The sequence below is a fragment of the Heterocephalus glaber genome, unplaced genomic scaffold (genome assembly GCF_053883595.1).
Source record: "Heterocephalus glaber isolate CG9 unplaced genomic scaffold, H.glaber_assembly_v1.0 deba00001572, whole genome shotgun sequence".
NCBI classification, from domain to species: domain Eukaryota; kingdom Metazoa; phylum Chordata; class Mammalia; order Rodentia; family Bathyergidae; genus Heterocephalus; species Heterocephalus glaber.
In genome coordinates this window covers 8,753,556-8,764,088 of record NW_028258357.1, presented here as the reverse complement: position 1 = coordinate 8,764,088, position 10,533 = coordinate 8,753,556, and positions in this window count along the sequence as shown.

Here is a 10,533-nt window from a genome sequence, read left to right as displayed (position 1 = left end):
CATAGGGGTCACAGTAATGGAAATGGTAATGGTAACGGTAATGGAAATGGTAATGGTAAAGCATGGTTATGCTTTAGAGACATGGAGGTAGCTCAAACCAGCTGAAACCACTGACCCTTCACTTGGCTCTGTACCCGTGTCTGATGGGAGAACTGTTGGTGTCAGAAGACCAGATTCCACTCTCACAGCACAAACTAACAGTCCCAGCTCCTGAAGATGCTTCCTATAAAGGGCCTTGAAGTTTGATTACATGACTGCAGACCACTGCTTATTTCACTTTTTCTTAACCCCAACCACCTTGCCCCATGCCCCAGGCCACTCTGCTTCTTTACCCCATAAATACCCCTAAACTCTGTCCTCAGGAGGGCAAATTTGAAGCTTGCTCTCCTATGGCCACCCATGGCCACCCTATGAATAAGTCTCTCTTTTGCAAAAGTCATTATTTCAATGACTGGCATATTGCACAACAGGGGAAAAGGGCCTGGTTCAGTAACGCCTAGGCTAGAAGATGTGGAGAATGGAAATAATTCCTGGAATTTAGAAGCGGAGGAACACCTGGAGAAGAGCTCTGACCCTCAGCAGGAGGTGAACAGCTCAAGGTAACAACAAAGGGAAGAAGCTAGTGATGGTGGTATAGACCTCGTCTCACTCAGTTGCTCCCTTGAATCTCCCACTAGAGTTCCCCATTGGCCAATCCCAGCTGGAAGCCCAAAGGCAGGAATTAATAAGTTTACACTGGTCACAATGGAGTGGGGGCAGAGAAACAAAGTGGAACAGGGTGCTGAGAGGTCTGGAAGGGGAGAAAAGCCAGATGGCACGCCTGGAATACCTGGTATACCTGGAAGAGCATTCTGCTCCAAACATAATCCCAGAAAATAAATAAGCGTCTGGGGATAGGGTCCAGCATTCTGCAGCAGAGAAATAGTGGTGTGAAGCACAATATTAGAGCCCTTGTCAGGATTTGGGGGAGGAAGAAGGAGAAGGGGGGGGGGGGGACTCCAGCTTCACTGAAGTCAGAATCTGAAGCAGAAAACCAATACAGAAGTCTTTAGGCTCTAGTTTGCCAGGGGCGGGGTGGGGGGAGAGTAAGATAAAGTCCCCAGGTGTACTGCAGAACTAGCTACTGAGTGGAACAGCTAATCCTAGATCTAATTCCCTGATATCTTTGGCTTAGAATGTACTTTCTGCCTGCCTGGGTCAGGAGTGACATAAGAACAAGTCAGGGTTGAGACCATACTGAAGTCCAGTTGGCAGTATCTGTACCTGAGAAAACAGGAAAAAAAAAAAAAAAAAGTAGATAGCAATGCAATAGGAAACTATTAGAACAACCTTTCCAGGAAATAGGTGACACATTGAAACTGGTAAGTGTGAGGAGGATTCACAAAGGAGGTAATGTAGGGAATGTAAGGAAACTGCAAGGTATGTGCTCTTCCGCTAGGCTTCAAGCTCAAAGAAGGGGACAGTTACAACACCCAGACCTTCCACTGAAGACCGGAACGTGTCATAGAGGAAGAAACCTATAGGGAAGAACCTAAGGGAATATGTACTTGGACCGCATGCCCCATCTTTTTCAGATCTCCACAATTCTCCCTATCGATTAGCCCTATTAGACACTGGAGAACCAGACTGATAAAATCCATATAAGGTCAATCCTGCAGGTTGAAAGCAGCATGGAGATGGTTGGGAAGGGAATGCAGTGAGGCTAACTGTAGCTATCCAGGAGGAGAGAGATCCATTTATCTGGTGGAAAATGATGAGCACTTCCCCATGAGATACTGATTAATCGGTTTCTCACTCAGGGTCACAGAGGCCCATATCACACTTTTCTAATGAAAATATGTACTTTAGTATAACAGTAGCCAGCTGTGTATCTCAGGGAATTCCCCCTGTGTCCTGGGGGAATACAGGAAGCAATCTTCTGTCCACTCACTTGATATGTCGAACAGCAAGGTGTGTGCATGTGTGTCAAAGTATAAGTTGGAGACTTTTACCCACATTATGCACTGTGTTACATATTTGTATATTTATAATTTGTTTTGTTAAATGTTTTCTTTTGATTTTTTTTATGTACAATTGGCCCAATTCGGTACAATGTCGCATGAAAATCCACTTTTACAATTTGGGAGGAGACTGAAAGTGAGTCATCAGGTGACTCAGCCACTGATAATGACTTGGATCATGTAAGCCAAAGAAGTTAGCAAGATATGACAGATTATAAGTACAGATTCAAATGAGGAAGAAAACAGTAATGTAAAGAAATATTTAACTCATAAAAGTACTACAAAATGATCCTGCATACCTGTATGATCCAACATTAGAACTAGGTCGGAAAATGTGATTAGGTCCTTGCCAGGGGTGAAATCTATTGGACAGAATGCCAACACTGTGATTCAGTGTTGGAAACTGTAATGGACAAAATGCTACAAGATGTTTTGAAACACACTAATAATGAAATACAAGTAAAACATTCCATATGCATCAATAGTAATACTTAAAAATATATTTCTCATGACACCTCACTCTCTGAACTAAAAGCCTTCATAACAGAACATTCTAATCTTCAGAACCTAAAGGATTTACAGAGAAGTGAGAGATGAGGCCTTGAGATTTTTAGAACAATACTGACACTCAAGAGATTTGGTTTCTTTCAAAATTGCCTACATTTTGACAACAAAAAGACCCACCGAGAAAGACAAAAATCCAACAATTTGGCTGCTATTCACTCATAGTTGAAAGCTTTGTTTTAAATTGTCAAGCAATTTATACATCATATGTATACATGACAATTGATGAACAACTTGCATCATTTCACAGTTGTTGAAGCTTTCAGCAATATATACCAAATAGGCCTTCCGACTATGGTATAAAAATATATGCCCTGGCAAGCACAAGGACCCGAGTTCAATCCCTGGTACCAAAAAAACAAACAAACAAGAATATATGCCCTGGTAGATGTGATGACATTTTACACCCTGAATTTAGAAATTTATCCTGGAACTCAGCCACTAGATCTTTATTCATGCAAAAATAAACTGTATAATGTTGTGAAGAGACTTGTTGCACCTATTTCAAAAGTAACCCAAGATCCAAAGATCATACTATACATTTCTCTATTGTGAACTTGTAACATTTTTCTAGGAATTTTGGCCTCTTTCTTGCGAACAGTTCCTGTGCTGGTCAAGTGGTGTTCTTTTAACAAATGTAACATCAGTGGGTAACTAGTGAACCAAAATGTTGCAAATTCACAATCGAGAAATATATAGTATGATCTTTGCATTTCAGAAAGACATAATGTTGGCCTCCTATATGGCGAAGAAAAACAAAGTAGTATTGATACTGTCAATATTACACCATGATGATAAGATTGATAGTAAAACCAGGCATGGTGGTGCACACCTGTAATCCCAGCATTCAGGAGGCTGAGGCAGCAGGATCCTGTGAGTTCAAGGTGAGCCTGTGCTGCACAGTGAGTTCCAGGCTACCCTGGACTACATAGTGAGACCTTGTCTCCAAACAAACAAACAAAAAGTGATTAATAGTGAATCCTCAACACAAATGAAGCCAGAAACAGTCACATTTTACAACAAAATGAAAGGCAAAGTAGATGTTATTGACAAATTAAGCAGCAACTATGTCACTAAACACAAAGAATTGGCCAATGGTTGTGTTTTAATAGATCCTAAACATGTCAGGCATAAATAGTTTCATAGTTTACAAAGAAAATAACAAGCACAAAATATCACAAGAGAAATTTCCTCAGTGGATTGGGACTAGAATTGATTAATGATCTATTATAACAGAGGAAAAAGAAAGAAAGCTGGAAGATCAACAAGATGTTAAATATCTCCTACCAAAGAAGACAGGAAAGCAAAACACATGGGCAGTCAGTGTAAGCCATACTTGTGTGTGGAGCATGCTGTTTTCATGCGGGAAGACTCGTAGGTGTGATAATTGAAGCAAAGATTTTTTCTGTGGTAGTTTTGTTTATATTTTCATTGGGGTTCATATAGGAATTTATTTCTGCTGTTATTTTTCAGATTTGTAAGTAGGTAAGCTGTTGATGTTGAAAATGTTTGTTCTAAACACGTTACATGTTAAAAATTTAATATTTTATTTTACTGATATTTTATATTCCTGTTAAATATGCACTGGTTAATATAACTCATAAAATTAAAAATAATTCATCAATAGAAATATAAAATGTAAAATATGAACATGGGCATTATACACCCACCATAATGCACCTTTCAAAAAATTTGCTGTGATACCCACAGGGTCAGAAAGGGAAAAATAGTGATTTGACATCATAGAAACTAACAGACACAATCTTGACTAAGTGATCAAAGTTGGCATCCCCAGTAATGAGGCAAATTGAGAGAATGCATATCTCTATATGATGCTCTCAGAAGAACACAACAGCAAGTCCTTATAGCCCCTGCCAAAAATGCATACCTGAAACTATTCAGGGAGAATCATCAAAATAAACCCCAACTGAAGGACAGTCTATAAAACAGTCAGTCTGTTCACTTAAAAATATCAAAGTTATGAAGACGAAGAAAGATGGGTATGTTGGTTAGAGTTCTTAGAGGAACAGAATCAGTAGAAAAAATATATATGATATACATATAAAATATGCAAGGATTCATTAGATAGACTTAAAAGATCAGTGGCAGGATAGTTCACATGGCTGCCTGCACACTGGAGAGCACAAGAGTCAGTCCAAAAAGCTGGAAACCTCAGAACAACAGGGATCAAGGTCTGAGACTGAAGGCCTGGGAGCTCCCTGGAGAGCCACTGGTATGAGTCTGTGTTGAAAGCCTGAAGAAGCTGGAGTCTGATGTCTGTAGGTGATGGCAGTGGAAAAAGACTCAGTAGCTCAGGCAGAATGGAGCTTTTCAAACACAGGCCCTCTCCCTCCTTCGTTCTATCTGGGCTTCAAGCCTATTGGATAGCACCACCTACCATCAGGCAGGCCTTTCCCCCTCAGCTTCCTGGCCTATGGCCAATCATCTCTTGAAACACCCCCCAGACACACCCTGAAATGTGTTTTGCTAATAAGCTAGGCGTCCCATATTCCAGTGAAGTTAACAATCAAGAATGACCGTACTGACAGGTGAAAGAAGGCTAAATGAGTGTAGAGCATGGCACAGAATATTCTTCACCTTCAAGAACATTGAAGGACAAACCGGTGACATCAGGATAAAGTCTGTAATTAGATAATAGTGTTATGTCAATGTTCATTTTATAATGACTTTGATAATTGTTCTATGGTTGTAGCACAAAAAGACCTTATTTTTAAAAACATGCAATGAGGTATTTAGGGCAAAGGGACATTGTAATTGATCTCAGATAATTCAGAAAAAATTCACAGAGAAAGAAAAGAGAAAAACAAATATCATACAGTGTTACTATTTGGGGAATTTAGGTGAAGGGCATATATGATTTATTTTACTATTTTTTGTAACTTTTCTTCTAAATCTAAAGTCATGAAAAAATACAAGTAAAGCTTAAAATGATGAAAGTTTGAACTGGGTGATAGCAGTAGATTTAGAGAAAAAGGCATATGTATACAAAATATGCAGACATAAAATGAGTAAGATTTAAGATATGAATTACATGTAAGGGGGCTACAGTGACTGTAAGATTTACAGCATGGGCCACTACCTAGGGCAGATGTCACCAATTTGATCACACCTAGTATAAATTGCTAAGTTTCCTGAATAATGTTTTAAATGTTCCTTATTTTAAAAAATCCAAACACCAATGAGACTCAGATACCTGTGAGGCTTCCTCCAACTTATTTAATATATTTCTATTGCATTGGCTTAGGAGTGACACAGTTGATTAAATATTAGTAGGTCCAAAACAGGATGTTAGTTTCTACCTCAAGGACTGTAATGAAAATGTAATTCTTTTCACCCAAGAAAAACAGGTAATTTTGGATTTACCCACCATGGGAAGAGAGAAAGCCCATAGAAAGTTAATCCCTCTTCTCCAGTCTTCCTGGCGTACAGTGAGAGATCTTTCAAAGCAGCATAAGAACGATTAGAATATAAAAATAACTCAGACTTGTAAGCATGATTATCTGGAAATGATGAAGATAAAAAGAACATTTCAAACTCTTCTACCCTTATGTAAAACACTCTTTTTTCAAGTGCAAATTTGAGAAGTAAATGCATGTGCCTCACAGGCTTCTATCAATCACTAATAATGATACATATAAGAAACTAGAAGTTTCCTCAAACCTCCTAGGTACTTTGTTTCAGGCCACAGAACCAAGCTGTTTAATGCATGGTCTATTCCATGAACATGTACTGAATACTAACCGTTAGCATCAGCCTTATAATCAGCATCAGGCTGATGGATAGCTGTAGTCCATACTTTTTAAGAAATAGTAGTTTAAAGGCACTGAGATAGCATTTCTCCCATATTTATTATGACAGTGTAAGTCTTATGGGACTACTTGTAAAAGTGTATTTAAATGCTTACTGAACATCAGTTACATCATATCTGTTTTTATCACTCACAGCCCTAGGAAGATGTTGGCTAACTAGAATATCTAAATATTGCCATATCCTATATAACAACTAACAACAAGTCCCCAGGGATGAGAAAGAAAGGATATTAGAATGAAATAAGGAAGTAGTTATTAATTGATGTCTTTTGAAAGGCTCTGAGAAGACATCTTCACCCATAATTTCTATAGTGTTGCCTTTAGAAATCTGTCCTTTTGAAATAATCATGCTTACTAAGTTCTTCCCTCAGGTATGTCAACAATACAGAAGGGCAAATCAGTTGATTGAATGTTGTAAAGGATGACAGTAATACGAGTGTATTTTGGGGTCTAGGAATGGAAGATTTTGAAATGGAAGAAAGATCATAGGATAGGAAAGTGCTAATTCCTAGAAAAAAAGAAAATTTGCCTACTTCACAGTTTTGGCTGGGGCCATCCCTGGTACTACACTCATGAGGGTATGAATATGTTTTCTTTAACTTTGTCCAATCAATAAACTTTTCTTCCAAGGCCACAACCTACATTCTCATACTCAGGCGAACACATTGCATTAGTCAGATTTCTGTCACTGTGACCAACACTCAAGGTAAATCAACTTAAAAGAGAAAAGGGTAATTGTGGCTCATGGTTTCAGAGGTTTCAGTTCATGGTCCTTTGACCCTTTGACTTTTGGGCCAGCAACGAGTCAGCACATCATGGGAAAACACATGGTAGAGAAAACCTGCTTGGCTCACAGTGATCGGGCAGCAGAGAGAGACAGGGAATGGGGCAGGGATCCCCATGCCCCCTTCAAGGGCACACCTCCAGCAACCTTTCTCTAACTAGGCCCCACCTCCTAGAGGGTCTACCGTCCCCCAAGAATGCCACAGGCAAGGGACCAAGCCTTTAGCATATGCACCTTTGGAAGATACTTAAGATCTAAATTATAACATACCTTTTATCAGAAAGAAAGTTGAGGAACAAGGCTGCAAATTCTTAAAATAATTACTAAAAATTTCAGAGCACATGTTCCACTGACATTATTCTTTAAATGTAGAATCAAAATCATTAAATGATATATGTGCTTACCTTCCCTATTTTCTTACCTTACTGTTACCTGCCACCTCCAACAGCCTTCAGGGCAAAAACAAGGTTTGTTTTGATCACATGAAAGAACATCACTGAATTCTACAGCTGTGTGGAAGAGAATCTCCAAACATGAGGCTGAATGTCTTCAATTAATTTTCAAAGAACATATTCATCCATAGAGATATGCTCGGGTTTTCAAGATTCAAAGCATTGTATCTTAAGCCTTCTCATCAAACTGAGAATTCTTCTTTAATTTCTTTCATCACATAAAGTGTACATAGAGTAGGCAGCTCACTGGGGCCTGTGTCTGATCACAGCTCACAGTTCAGCAGGAGGGATCTTCTAAGCTGAGATCACAAGGTAAATTGTGCATATTTTCATGAACACTGCTCTGGATAATAGCTTATATTTATTCAATTCAAGCACTGCCTCTCTTCCTCTGATAAATTCTATTTTAATTTTTTTCTGCAATGATCAAAAAAGAGCAAAGAACACAAACTTATAATAATTTTCTCCTAGTATTTTGTTACTGGAGCTACATTTCTAAACCTTCCTTCCTGAGTAGTTTTCCTGAATACAAACTCTTAGAAATATAAATATTACAAAATCCAACAGGGTCAAATTTTGTGACAATTTCATGTATGTAAAATGGCATACTGGCATAATAATGCTATCTCATCTTATACAGATGAAATTGCATAGCACATATTCAAATACCTTGCACGTAGCAGATGCTCAGTAACTATTATTTTCTAAGACTGATATTTTAAAAGTTGGCAGTTCCAAAGCAGGATAGAGCCTGATGATGCTGAGAACATCAACGATAACAATTACCTTGTGTGTGGTCTTCTGTAGTTTACAGTGCACTCACCATATAACTCCATGAAGTTAATGGGATAGTACTATGGGCTGAACAACTCAAATTTAGTACTTTACAGTTTTGTATATAAGAAATACAACAAGGGCATCACCAAGCCAAAATCAAGACATCAGCAAAGCTATGAGCATTTCTGGAGCTGTAGTGGAGAATGCTTTTTTCTCATTCAGATTACTGGCAATTGTAGGAGTAAGGTCCTCACTTTCTTGTTGGTTGTCAATGGAGTCATTCCAGCTTCCAGAGACTGCTGTATTCCTTGACCCTAGACTACTCCTACCATGAAATCCAGCAGTATTAGGATGAGTCCTTCTCTTGCTTCAAGTCTGTTCTACTTAACCTGTCGTGGCATCTTTCTTATTTCAGCCAGGAAAACAACCCCCATTTTGAGAGCTCTTGCAATTAGATTGGACACAGTTAAGCAATCCAGGATAATCATCCCATCTCAACTTGCTAATCTTTTACTGTATCTGCAAAGCTCCCATTATCATGGTTCCATGGATGAGGACATGAGCATCTTGAGGTGGGATCATGGGGTACCACTTAAGTACCACGGTTACCATATCCCCCTTTTACAGATGAGAAGAATGAAGATCACAAAGGACGAGACTTGTAAGGGCATATAGTAAATGGAAAAGAATGAACTCAAATCCCCCCATTTTTTTAGCCCCAACTCAATGGTCTTTCAACGGACTCTTTTCTAAAAGGCAACAAAGTGTTCACTCTCTTATATCTCCCTGACCTTTCCTACCAGGATATAAATCCACAATATTTAGGGCTAACATTTTTGAGGAGTTAAATTTTTTCAAAGATTCCATGAAGAAGCCAAAGTTTAACTACATTTCCACTGATTTTCATGTAATTTCTTGCAAGGCTTAGCATGCTAACAGTATTTTTTTTTTCAGCAGTTATACATTTTCAGCTAGACTTTTAAAGTAAATCTCTTTACTGACAAATTAAATGCTAACAGAAGTTTATATTCTGTACCATAAACTACCTCGCTAAATTTTTCTCCAAAATTACATTTGATATGGGTATGGTTAATGTTCATTGAGACAAGACTGGTTAATTTGTATTTCCTAGAAAATATAATATTTCTAGCCTCCTTTCTCACCAATAGAATTTAGAAGTACAATTTAAATTTATTTTTAGTGTGACTTCAGGTATTAAACTCATTAATAAATAGTAAATGTCACATGGCACTTCAAGAAAATGTTATTAAATTACAAATTATGAAGCTCAAGCTATACTCTGAAAAAAATCATGCTCTTGAAATATAAGGGGACTCCAATAATTAGAAGCAAAAGGTGCTCATTGATGAAAGGCAGACAATAAATTCAAGTTAGTCAGGTAGAAGGATCATAGAGGATGCTGAAACCTGACCACAGTAAATCACATGCAAGAATAATAATGTAATGGGTGTTTTATTTTTTTAATCCCAAATCTTAGTCTGAGTGCCACAGACTAATTTATAAAGTATAGCAATGTTTTTCTGTTAGGTCTGAAGGGTGGGAAGTCTAATATCAAGGTACCAACATGTGGCAAACAACTTCCTGCAGTATCGTCCCATAGTGAAAGGTGAAAAAGTAAAAGAGCCAGAGGAAGAGGAGACCAACCTCATTATTATAACAACCCACTTCCATGATAGCCCACCCATGCCCGTGATAACATCAGCGATCCATTCCTCAGGGCAGGGCCCTCATGGCCTAATCAGCTCTTTTAGGCCCTACCTCTGAACACTTGCATTGAGGGTTAAGTTCCTAACACATGAACTTTGAAGGAAACATTCAATCCAGAGCTGTTCATTTTGAAACAAATTACTTGTATGACTCACAGAAAAATCAATGAAACTCATTTTTAAAAGCCAAGCCACGGAGTTTGGTGTAGATGCAGAACAAAATAGAGCTATTGAGATTTTTGAAGAGGAAAATGAAAGTTAAGGAAAATTAGTCTGACAACAGTAGCCAGTCTGAACTGTAAGTGGAAAAAAATAAGGACAAATAAACAGCCAGACGTCTTCCACTCATCAAGGTCTAAAACAATGAAAGAAGTTCAATCTAATTCTGGTTAGCTCTGG